Genomic DNA, 12,170 nt, shown 5'->3' with positions numbered 1-12,170 from the left:
CCTTGAAAGAAAAAAATTGCCAACCAAGAATAATGTATACTGCAAAATTCTCATTGAAATATGACAGTGAAATTAGGACATTCTCAGATAAACAGTAATTAAGAGAATGTGTAAAAACCAAACAAAACTTACAAGAATTATTAAAGAGAGTCCTTTGGTTTGAGAACAAACAACATCAGATCACAGCCTGAATCTAGGACAAAAGATCTTACCAGCCAAATACCAACCTAGGAAATGGACTCTCAAGCACTATCCAAAACCAAAAGAATTACAACAGGGGAACCAGAGAGATTAATCTGCAAATGACATCAACATCAGAACAATAAAAGAGGGAATAAACAGTGTAGGTGTGGGACTTTCCAATGGAGAAGAAGGCAAGGTGATTAAAAAAAAAAAAAGTAATAATAGAATGGTTCAATCTGGAAGATAAGGGTAAATTTCAAGGTAACCACAGAGAAAGTTAACAAATCTACTTATGAAAATAAAGAAGAAAAACATAAAGTCTTGTTAAAAACAAAATCTACAAGAACAAAGGAAATGAAAAAAAAAAAAAACCCACAAACATTTAAGGAATTTAGCACAGGAGAGTAAGAGGAACAAAGAAAACATCAGCACCACAAAAAAAAAAAAAGAGCACTTCAAAATGACAGCAATAAACTCACACCATCAATAATTATACTGAATGTAAATAGCCTAAATGCACCCATAAAGAGAGAATGACAGAATGGATTAAAAAAAAAAACAGGACCCGTCAATATGCTGTCTACAAGAGACACACCTTAAAAACAAAAATGTAAATTTATTAAAAACCAAGGACAGAAGAAAATATATCAAGCTAATAGCTATCAAAAAAAGTAGGAGTGGCAATACTAATCTCAGATAAAATAGACTTTAAAACAAAATTCACCATAAAAGACAAAGAAGGGCACTATATCATGATTAAAGGAATGATCCACCATAAAGACATAACAATAATAAACATCTACACACCCAATGACAGGGCTCCAAAATACATAAAGCAAACTCTAACAGCACGGAAAAGAGAAATCGACAGTTCCACGATAACAGTAGGAAATTTCACACCAGTCTCGGTAAAGGACAGAACATTGAAAAAAAAACTCAACAAAGATATAGAAAAGCTAAAGGACACAATCAACCAACAGCTGCAAAGTACACATTCTTTTCCAGCTCACATGGAACATTCTCCAGAATAGACCACATTTTAGACCACAAAGCAACCCTCGACAAAATCCAAAACATTGAGATAATACAAAGTATCTTCTCTGACCACAACACCATCAAAGTAGAAATTAACAACAGGAAGAACAAGGGAAAAAAATCAATTACATGGAAACTGAAATCACAGCTTGCCTAAAAACCACTGGGTAATAGAAGGAATCAACGACGGAATCAAAAAGTTCCTAGAATCAAATGAGAATGAAAATGCATCATACCATCATACTTTGGGACACAGCAAAGGCAGTTCTCAGAGGTCAATTTATAGCAATAGATGCACACGTCAAAAAAGGAGAAAGGGACAAAATCAAAACATTAGCTACACAACTCAAACAAATGGAAAGAGAACAGCAAAAGAAGCCCATAGCCACCAGAAGAAAGGAAATAATAAAGATCAAAGCAGAAATGAATGAAATAGAGAAAAGGAAAACAATAGAAAGAATCAACAAAACCAAAAGTTGGTTCTTTGAAAGGATCAACAAAATTGACAAACCACTGGCTAAAATGACAAAAGAAAAACAGGAAAGGTGCAAATAACCCAAATAAGAAATGAAATTGGGGATGTTACAACAGGTCTAACTAAAATAAACAGGATCATGGCAGAGTGTTATGAAAACTATACTTCAACAAATTTGAAAACCTAGAGAAAATAGACAAATTTCTAGAAACAGACTGCCTACCCAAACTAACGCAAAATGATGTTGAAAATCTGAACAGACCCCTAATAAGAGAAGAGATTGAAAAGGTAAAAAAAAAAAAACTCCCAGCAAAAAAAGTCCTGGCCCAGATGACTTCATTGGAGAATCCTACCAAGCATTCAGAGGAGAGCTTACACCAGTACTACTCAAACAATTTCAGAACATAGAAAAGGAAGGGATACTTCTGAATTCATTCTATGAAGCCAGCATAACCGTGAAACCAAAACCAGGCAAAGACACCACAAAAAAAGAAAATTACAGACCAATATCTCTTATGGATATAGGTGCAAAAATTCTCAACAAAATTCTAGCCAATAGAATTCAGAATCACATTTAAAAAAAAAAAAAATACACCAAGACCAAGTAGGATTCATACTAGGCAGGCAAGGATGGTTCAACATTAGAAAATCAATCAACATTATAAACCACATAAATAAAAGGAAAGAAAAGAATCACATGATCATCTCAATCAATGCAGAAAAGGCATCTGACAAAGTCCAACACCTATTCCTGATAAAAATTCTCAATAAAATAGGTATAGATGGGAAATTTCTCAACATAATAAAGGGCATATATGCAAAACCAATGGCGAACATCATTCTCAATGGAGAGAGGCTGAAAACATTCCCCTTGAGAACAGGAACAAGACAAGGATGCTATTTATCACCACTCCTATTTAACATTGTGCTGGAAGTCCTAGCTAGAGCAATAAGGCAAGAAAAAGAAATAAAATGCATCCAAATTGGTCAAGAAGAAGTAAAACTGTCCCTATCTGTGGATGATATGATACTCTACATAGAAAACCCCAAAGACTCCACGAGAAAATTCCTGGAACTAATAGAAAGATTCAGCAAAGTAGCAAGATACAAGATAAACATACAAAAATTAGCTGGATTTGTATACATCAATAAGGAGAATGATTAAAAGGAAATCAGGAAAACAATACCATTTATAATAGCCCCTAAAATAATAAAATATTTAGGAATAAATCTAACCAGAGATGTAAAAGGCCTATACAAAGAAAACTACAAAACACTACTGCAAAAAACCAAAAGAGATCTACATAAATGGAAAAACATACCATGCTCATGGGTAGGTAGACTCAACATTGTGAAAATGACAATTCTACCCAAAGGAATTTACAAATATAATGCAATCCCAATCCAAATACCAATAACATTCTTTAAAGAGATGGAAAACTAATCATTAACTTTATATGGAAAAGGAAGAAGCCCCGGATAAGAAAAGCAGTATTGAAGAAGAACAAAGTAGGAGGACTGGCACTACCTGACCTCAGAATAATTACGGTAATCGAAACAGCCTGGTGCTGGTACAACAACAGATACATTGCCCAGTGGGACAGAATTGAAAACCCAGATGTGAATCCATCCACCTACGGTCACCTGATCTTTGACAAAGGCCCAAAGTACACAAAATGGGGAAAAGACAGCCTTTTTAACAAATGGTGTTGGCAAAACTGGATATCCATCTGCAAAAAAATGAAATAGGACCCATATCTCACACCATACACAAAAACTAATTCAGAATGGATCAAAAACCTAAATATAAAGCCACAAGCTATGAAGGTCATAGAAGAAAACATAGGATCAACACTAGAGACCCGAATACACAGTATTAACAGGATATAAACCATAACCAACAACATACAAACTCCAGAATAAACTAGATAACTGGGATCGTCTAAAAATTAAACACTTATACTCATCAAAAGACTTCACCAAAAGAGTAAAAAGAGAGTCTACAGACTGGAAAAAAATCCTTGGCTACTACAAATCAGACAAAGGTCTAATCTCTAAAATCTACAGGAAAATCCAGCATCTCTACAAAAAAAAGACAAATAATCCAATTAAAAATTGGCAAAGGAAATGAACAGATGCTTCAGCAAAAAAGATATTAAAGTGGCTAACAGACACACAAAGAAAGGTTTCAAGATCACTAGCAATTAGAGAAATGCAGATCAAAACCACAGTGAGATACCATCTCACCCCGGCATTACTGGCATGAATCAAAAAAAAGAAAATAACAAATGTTGGAGAAGCTGCAGGGAGATTGGAACTCTTTTTTTTTTTTTTTTTTTGCCCTCTTAATTAATTAACTTTTTTACTGTGCTTTAAGTGAGAGTTTACAAATCAAGTCAGTCTCTCATATAAAAACCTATACCCACCTTGCTAGGTACTCCTAGCTGCTCTCCCCCTAATGAGACAGCACACTCCTCCTCTCCATCCTGTATTCCCAATGTCCATTCAACCAGCTCATGCCCCTCTGCTTTCTCATCTCGCCTCCAGACAGGAGCTGCCCACATAGTCTCATGTGTCTACTTGAGCCAAGAAGCTCACTCCTCACCAGTATCATTTTCTGTCTTATAGTCCAGTCCAATCCCTGTCTGAAGAGTTTGTTTCAGGAATGGTTCCAGTCTTGGGCTAACAGAGGGTCCAGGGAGAGATTGGAACTCTTAAGTACTGCTGGTGGGAATTCGAAATGACAGAACCATTTTGGAAAATGATATAACACTTCCTTAGAAAACTAGAAATAGAAATACCATATGATCCAGCAATCCCACTCCTAGGAATATATCCTAGGGAAATAAGAGTCATCACATGAATAGATATATGCACACCCATGTTCACTGCAGCATTGTTCACAATAGCAAAAAGATAGAAATTACCTAGACGTTCATCAAGAGATAAATGGATAAACAAACTATCGTACATACACGCAATGGAGCATTAAGAACAACGATGAATCAGCAAAGCATCTCATAACATGGATGAATCTGGAGGGCGTTATGCAAAGTGAAATAAGTCAATCACAAAAGGATAAATATTGTATGAGACCATTACTGTAAAAACTCATGAAAAGGTTTACACACAAAAAGAAACAATCTTTGATGGTTATGAGGGAGGGATGATGTAGGAATGGGAAAACACTAAATAAGACAATAGATAAGTGGTAACTTTGGTGAAGGATAAGACAGTACATATTTCTGGGGAATTCAGCACAACTTGTGTAAGGCAAGGTCATGGTAGCTCCATAGACACATCCAAGCCCCCTCAGGCTCATAACTGCTGGGCTGAGGGCTGTGGGGACCGTGGTCTCAGGGAACATCTAGCTCAGTTGGCATAACATAATTTATAAAGAAAATGTTTTACATTCTACTTTGATGAATAGTGTCTGGGGTCCTAAAAGTCTGTGTACAGCCATTTAAGGTACTCCACTGGTCTCACCCCTTCGGGAGGAAGGGAAAATAAAGAAAACTGAAGACACAAGGCAATTAGTCCAAAAGATTAATGGACCACTAGTACCATGGAATCTACCAGACTGAGTCCAGTACAAGGCAATGCCCAGCTACCACCACTGAGGATCCCAGACAGAGCTGGAGAAAACTGTAGAACAAAACTCTAACTCACACATACACACACAAAAAAACAGACTTACAGGCCTAACAGACACTGGAGAAACCCTGAGAGTATAGCTCCCGACACCCTTTTAGCTCAATAATGAAGTCATTCCTGAGGTTCATTCACCCTTCAGCCAAAGATTACTCAGGCCCATAAAACAAAATGAGACTAAAGGGGCACGACAGCCCAGGGGCAAGGACTAGAAGACAGGAGGGGACAGAAAAGCTGGTAATAGGGAACCAAGGTTAAGAAGGGAGAGTGCTGACATGCCATGGGGTTGTTAACCAATGTCATAAAGCAGTATGTGTACCCACTGCCTATTGAGAAGCTAGCCTGTTCTGTAAACCTTCATCTAAACTACAATAAATAATGAAGATATTACCAAACTCAAAAAATTAAAAATAAAATGGGCTTGGCTGCTAACCAAAACGTCGGCAGTTCTAATCCACCAGCCATTCCTTGGAAATCCTATGGCAGCTCTACTCTGTCCTATAGAGTTGCTATGAGTCAGAATTGACTCGATAGCATCGTGTCTGAGTTTTTTTGTTTGTTTGTTTTGCTCAAACATAGACACAGCCTACATTTTCAATTTTTATGAATTGATATTTACTTAAAAATGAGAATTTTCATTAACAGTTTAATCTACTATCATTTATTAAGCATCTATAATATTTGAAGGGCTTACAACACAGTTTACTGACACTATCACTAATTTTCACAACAGGCCTGCAGTGTAGACATTATTAGTCCCATTTTGCAGAGGAGGAAACTGAGGTTCAGAGAGGTTGTGACTCTCTTGAGATCCTTTTCATATCAAGCTACTCAGGTGTATTTTAAAACATATTTCAATTTACACAAACAAATATTAAGGTACACATCTATTTCATATAGCAAGGTACACCTATAAAAACATACATGCTGTTTGGTAGACCACAAGGTTTTTTAACACATCCCATATTTCTCTGTTTTGAGTCTCTTGCCGCTTGGGTAAACATTGTACTTTTCATTGGATATACTGTAAGTCATTAAAGTCAGTAAATAGCAGAAATGAATAAAACAGCAACTTAGATATTTTTAACACCTCTGAGCAAAAACCACTTTGCAGTGGGGAAGAACAGATGCCCGCTTCTAAATGTGAGAGCCACCAACTGGGAATTTGCTAGTTGTAACTGCTGCCATCTGTTTTCCACTGTTCTTTTTACCTGCCTCGCTAAGATTTAGTATTTGAATTCTGGGCCATGGATTCATAGTAGAAGCAGGGTGGTGGGGTAAGGGGGCCACCGATATGATATTTTCCCAGGTGCTCTCTCCTGCCTTAAATCAAAGATCACTTCTCAGGAAAACAATATCACGAGGGCAATTATTTAACGACCGCAGTTTAGTCTTCTACGCATTCTTTGTACTCCTATTTTCATGTGCATTTTTCCTATTTAATCAACTTCCTGCTTTTCCTAAGGGCATTACGGAAATGCCTCTCTGATGCCAATTAGGGCACTGCTGTGTGAATTAGTTTCTTCACTGGCTGAATAAATAATTTTAGTCAAGCCGTACATACACTCAGAACTCGCTTAATCAGCACTTAACTAGCACTCAGAGCTGGTGGAGTGGGCTTTTCCCCTGAGAGTCAACATGTTGGAGGAGATACTATTTGTGCCAAAGATAAAACAGACAGGTTAAGAGGACTATAAAGGATAATAAGAGATTGTTCCAGTCTACCCTTCTGCCTCCAAGTAGATTTGTTCCTAAACCATACTAAAAGGAGGAGTTCCACCCTTTTCTTTTAGGAACATCTGTAGAGGAGGTTTCTCAGTGTTTGATTATAATTCTGAGTGACACATGTGCAGATAACTTCTGGCTGAAGGCCAAGAGAGAACGAGGATAATTACCCAACCTGTAAATGAGCTCTTTCTTTAAATCTACACGATAAATGTATACTTCCCATTTTTTACAGAAGAGGAAACAGGTTCAGAGAAGTGATGTATTTTGGTCAGAAGAACAAAGCTAGTTAGTGGACAGAACAAGATTTGATGCCAGCTCTGCCTGATTATTTGTCCCAAATTGAGAGAAGAGAGCTTAAGAGGGCAGAGTGTGAATTCAGTTGAGAGTTTCTTCTTCTGCTTTCTTTTAAGACCCTGAGTCAGTCTGGAATCTTACATAAAATAAACAAGGTGGCAGGATCACTCAAACTATATGCTTAGTTGAAATGCCCTCTCAAAGATCAAGTCTAACCAAGCTTTCCAAACCGAACCAGGATACTAGCCACCTTACTACTGTCTTGCAGACAAAGATGCTATTTAGGAAAAGCCACTCTTTTTTAAGAGCAAAGGCCAGTCAGTAACAAAACTTTGGTTTATTTAGAAGCTACTTCAACAACTGTATATAGCAAGTGCCTCAAAACACCTGGAGAAAAATAAGGGATATTGACAATGATAAAAGGTCAGAGAAGACCATCACCTGCTTGAGGTAGTTTGAGACTTGCTGGGATGGATCACCTGATTCTCAACACATACCAGCAAAGGTTATGTCTGCATTCAGAGACTCTTCATTTAAGGTACAAATCCCACCGGGAAATTTAGGGGAGTGGTCCAGGGCAATTCTATTCAACAGTATGCATTGTTCATGTATTTGTGCTTAAGGTGCCTAAGCTAACACCCAGGATTAGTTTATCAAATCAGACCCATGCAAATCAGAGATTTTACTCAGAATAAAACTTTGCTTGTGATTCCAAGGATACAGGCAATCAACAGAAGACAGGACAGAGAGAAGTTTGGGACCTCAGGGGTGGTTCCTCAGGCCATTCCTTCTTTCCTTGGACATGGACTTCTGTTCAGAACAAGAGATGAGGTCTCTAAGTGAGGCTTTCAAGGTTACTCACACAGCAGGAATTGTTTAAGTTCAAAAGCGTCTCTATTTTGTATCTCAGATCAGGAGTTGGCAAACTACAACCAGCAAGCCGACCACCAGCTGTACTTGTTACATAATGTCTAAGGCTGCTGTCCCACCACTTTATCAACTCGATGGCAGACTTGAGTAGCTGTAGCAGAGATCATGTGGCCCACTTGTGTAAAATATTAACTATCTAACTCTATGAGAGGGAAACTCTGGTGGCGTAGTGGTTAAGTGTTACGGCTGCTAACCAAAGGGTCGGCAGTTCGAATCTGCCAGGCGCTCCTTAGAAACTCTATGGGGCAGTTCTACTCTGTCCTACAGGGTCACTATGAGTCAGAATCCACTCAACAGCACTGGGGTAACCTTATGAGAAAGGAGCCCTATTGGTGCAATGGTTAAGTGCTCAGCTGCTAACCAAGGGGTCAGTGGTTTGAACCCACCAGCAGCTCCACGGGAAAAGACCTGGTGATCTGCTTCCATAAAGATTACAGCCTAGAGAACCCTATGGAGCAATTCTACTGTGTCACATGGGGTAGGTGAGTTGAAAATCTACCCAATGGCACCTAACAACATCAACAAAGCTTAGGAAAGTAAAGTAAATTTAAAGAATAAGTAGAATTTGACAAGTGAAACTAAGAAAGAAACAGCAGAGGGACTAGCATAAGTTAAAAAATATATACATATATTCTAGGAATATCAAGCAATAAAAAAAAAAATAGACCGAGCATTTAACCGATAAGGAAGAGAGAGAGGGTTTGAAAATCCATTCACAGAACACAAGGTACCTGGCCCTGAAGGTTGGAGAGAGGAACCAAAAAGGACAAAAATACAAAGGCACTGGAGGTCACAGTCCTGAGTATATACGGAGAAGAAAATACCCTGGCTCCGAACTTAGTTTGAGGAGTTTTTTGCTATTTTTTAGAACTTTTCTTCTCTTACATGTACTTAGTCTTGGTCACTGCATGGCTCCAATGGAAACTTATATAATACTTAAAGGTTAAGCGCCGCAAACAAATTTGCCTCATGATGGGAGAAATGTCAGGAAAAGGAATTAGTTAAAAGGGAAAACAATGTCCCTCAGTAGCCAAAGTCCTCTGCAGTTAAATCAAGATCTTACCATTCTAAAATGTCCAATTTATCTCTTTTGACTCATTCCATTTCTTAAAGAAAGAGTTATTACTTTGACGTAAATTAATAACAAAATTTCCATGAGAAATGATCTTTACTTTTTTAAGTGGAGAAAAAGATTTCTATTATAAACTGGATATCATAGAGGAGAGCTGGATTCATTTAGTTATATATGCATAAAGAGAAAAATTAAATCCAAAGCTTGTGTTTATGAACAGAAACCAAACAACATCCATTTTTTTTCTTTTTAGTTCTATAATATCTTTCCAAAAACAAATTTTTTTTTAAGTTCAAATTCAGTACTCATGGTTTAAAAACAACCTACTTTATGTCATTGAGTTCAAACAACTTTTTTTTTTTTAATGCAAAATCGTTTTCACTCTAAGGTAACAAAAAGTACAACAAAGTATTTCAGTCAACAAAGAGATGCCTTTCAAGACCACAAATGTCATTTTCAGAAATAACTCACCAGAAGGAGATACAGTAAAATTCTGAGAACTGTTAGGGCATTCCTTTCCTCACAAAGAGTGCTAACCGAAAGGTTATAGATTCGAATCCACCGAGAGGTGTCTCAGAAGAAAGGCCTGGGGATCTATTTCCGAAAAATCAGCCATTGAAAATCCTGTGGAGCACAGTTCTACTCTGACACATACAGGGTCACTGTGAGTCTGAGCTGACTTAACAGCAACTAGTTTTAGTCTCCTCTCTGTCCGCCTGGGCTGGAGGGAGTGGTGGAACGTGGCAGAACTGCCCTTTGTGGGTCTGTGTCCCTTTCGGTAACTCTCAACTGTGCAGGTGCCACAGAGCAGGGGAAGAGATCAGTGTGTCCCTCCATCCTCTCTGCTTCCAACATGACTTCATTAGGAGGGAGAATTTATCCCAGACTTTTTTCACTGAATCTTCCCATACAGAGATCTGTGTTTCAATGAGATTTCTGTATGGAGAACCTATTATTAAGTAAAGAGTTAAGTAAAGAGGCCAAAAAAGAACCAGAAGTCTCCTTTAAAATTCTGCAACAGCTATTTCAATATACATCAGACAGATCTCATATTGAGGGGGAGACAACATTTCATTGATTAAAAAATAATAATAATAATAAAAATAATGTTTCTTTATAGTTCATACTGTTTGAAGCTTTGCAAGCTAAAGCCAAAATGCTTCTGCCCCATCCACTAAAATGCCAGCTGAAATGTAAAGGCACACAATGAATGTTCTAGTCATCAGAAGCAGTCGAATTTCCAAGACAGTTGATTTTGGAAACCATAGTGAGGCTCTTGAAAAAATTCCTCTTGAACTTACAGAAAAGTGAATTTCTAAACCCTCGTTCTGAATGGAGAACTTTAGGGGAAGGGATAGTATAGCACTTTTGCCAATGGTTTTCCTCCATCCCAAGGTGAACTCAAGCAAACTCTTATTTGTAATAAAAGACGGTTGAGAAATAAGAACAAAATCAGCAAATATAGGGTCTCCAGATATATCTTTTGGGGGCCAGAAATGCTATTTTTGGCATAAATATTACAGGTCTATCATTTCTTACCTTGGCGGCAAGATTTTCTGTAGGTGGCAGAAAGTTGTTCTTGTTCACTGATTCGGAAGGTCGCTTTTAATCTTCAAGGTAGAAGATTCTTACGTAACCCCAAAAGGCCTGAATAAATTGATAGAGATCTTTTTATAAAATACTGAAAACGAATATCTAACAGAATAATTTAACTATGGGAAAATGTTACAATCAATATAACATGACACTTATTTTTTTCTGAGGTATTCTCCCTGAGTTGTTATTGCTGGCTTTTTGCAGCAGTTTTTGTTTTTTAGCTTCTGGGTTTTTGTCAATCTGTTTACCTACCATGGTTCTTTTATCCAGGATCAGGCATTGATAAGCTTGCTGTCCTTATTTTTGCCACATCAAAGGGGGATTCCAAGGTCTTAAAGCCAATTAGTAGAGAAGATACTGACAAAGCCTTAGTTTCATAATTCAGATAACTCCTTATAATATAAAGACAAATTTATTCACCACTTTAGTGATTGTTCTACTTCCAAGACGAAGTATGCACCTTACTGATTAGACATAACAATTAGGTCTCTTTTTTCTTTTATTTCTCCTTTTCTTATATTTATTTATTCATTAATCAAATATTGGCTTCCTACTCTGCCAGACAGTATGTTAAAAAATGGGGATCACAGCGAAGAGAGACACAGATCCTGCCACCCAGAAGTCCCTGCCATGGCCAACTTCCCACAACCCCTGTTCTTTTGGAGCTAGAATTGTGCCTTCTTCTTGGCAGACATTGCTTCAGCGACTTGAATCTAATCCTTGAGTCCAAGTACTTTAGCTGAAGCTTTTCTAATTTCTCTTTAAATTGCTACTCGAATGAGATTTGGATCCAGACTCTGGAACTTCTCAGGCATCAAGTGGTCCTCGTTAAAGATAGAACAAAATAGGCAGGAATACAATTACAGGCCACCACCCATCTGTCAGTTTGTCATACTGTGATGGCTTGTGTGTTGCTATGTTGCTGAAGCTATGCCACCAGTGTTTCCAATACCATCAGGGTCACCTATGATGGACAGGTTTCAGCAGAACTTCCAGACTAAGGCAGGCTAGAAAGAGAAGCCTAGAATTTACTTCTGAAGATTAGACAATGAAAGCCTTATGGAACACAACAGAATATTGTGCAATATAGTGCCGGAACATGAGCTCCCTCGGTTGGAAGGCACTGTACAATAGCCGCAACGATGGGCTCCAACACACCAACAATTATGAAGATGGTGCAAGACTGAGCAACGTTTTGTCAACAGC

Source organism: Elephas maximus, chromosome 9 (genome assembly GCF_024166365.1).
Source record: "Elephas maximus indicus isolate mEleMax1 chromosome 9, mEleMax1 primary haplotype, whole genome shotgun sequence".
Taxonomy (NCBI): Eukaryota; Metazoa; Chordata; class Mammalia; order Proboscidea; family Elephantidae; genus Elephas; species Elephas maximus.
Note: the sequence above shows the minus strand (reverse complement) of the source record.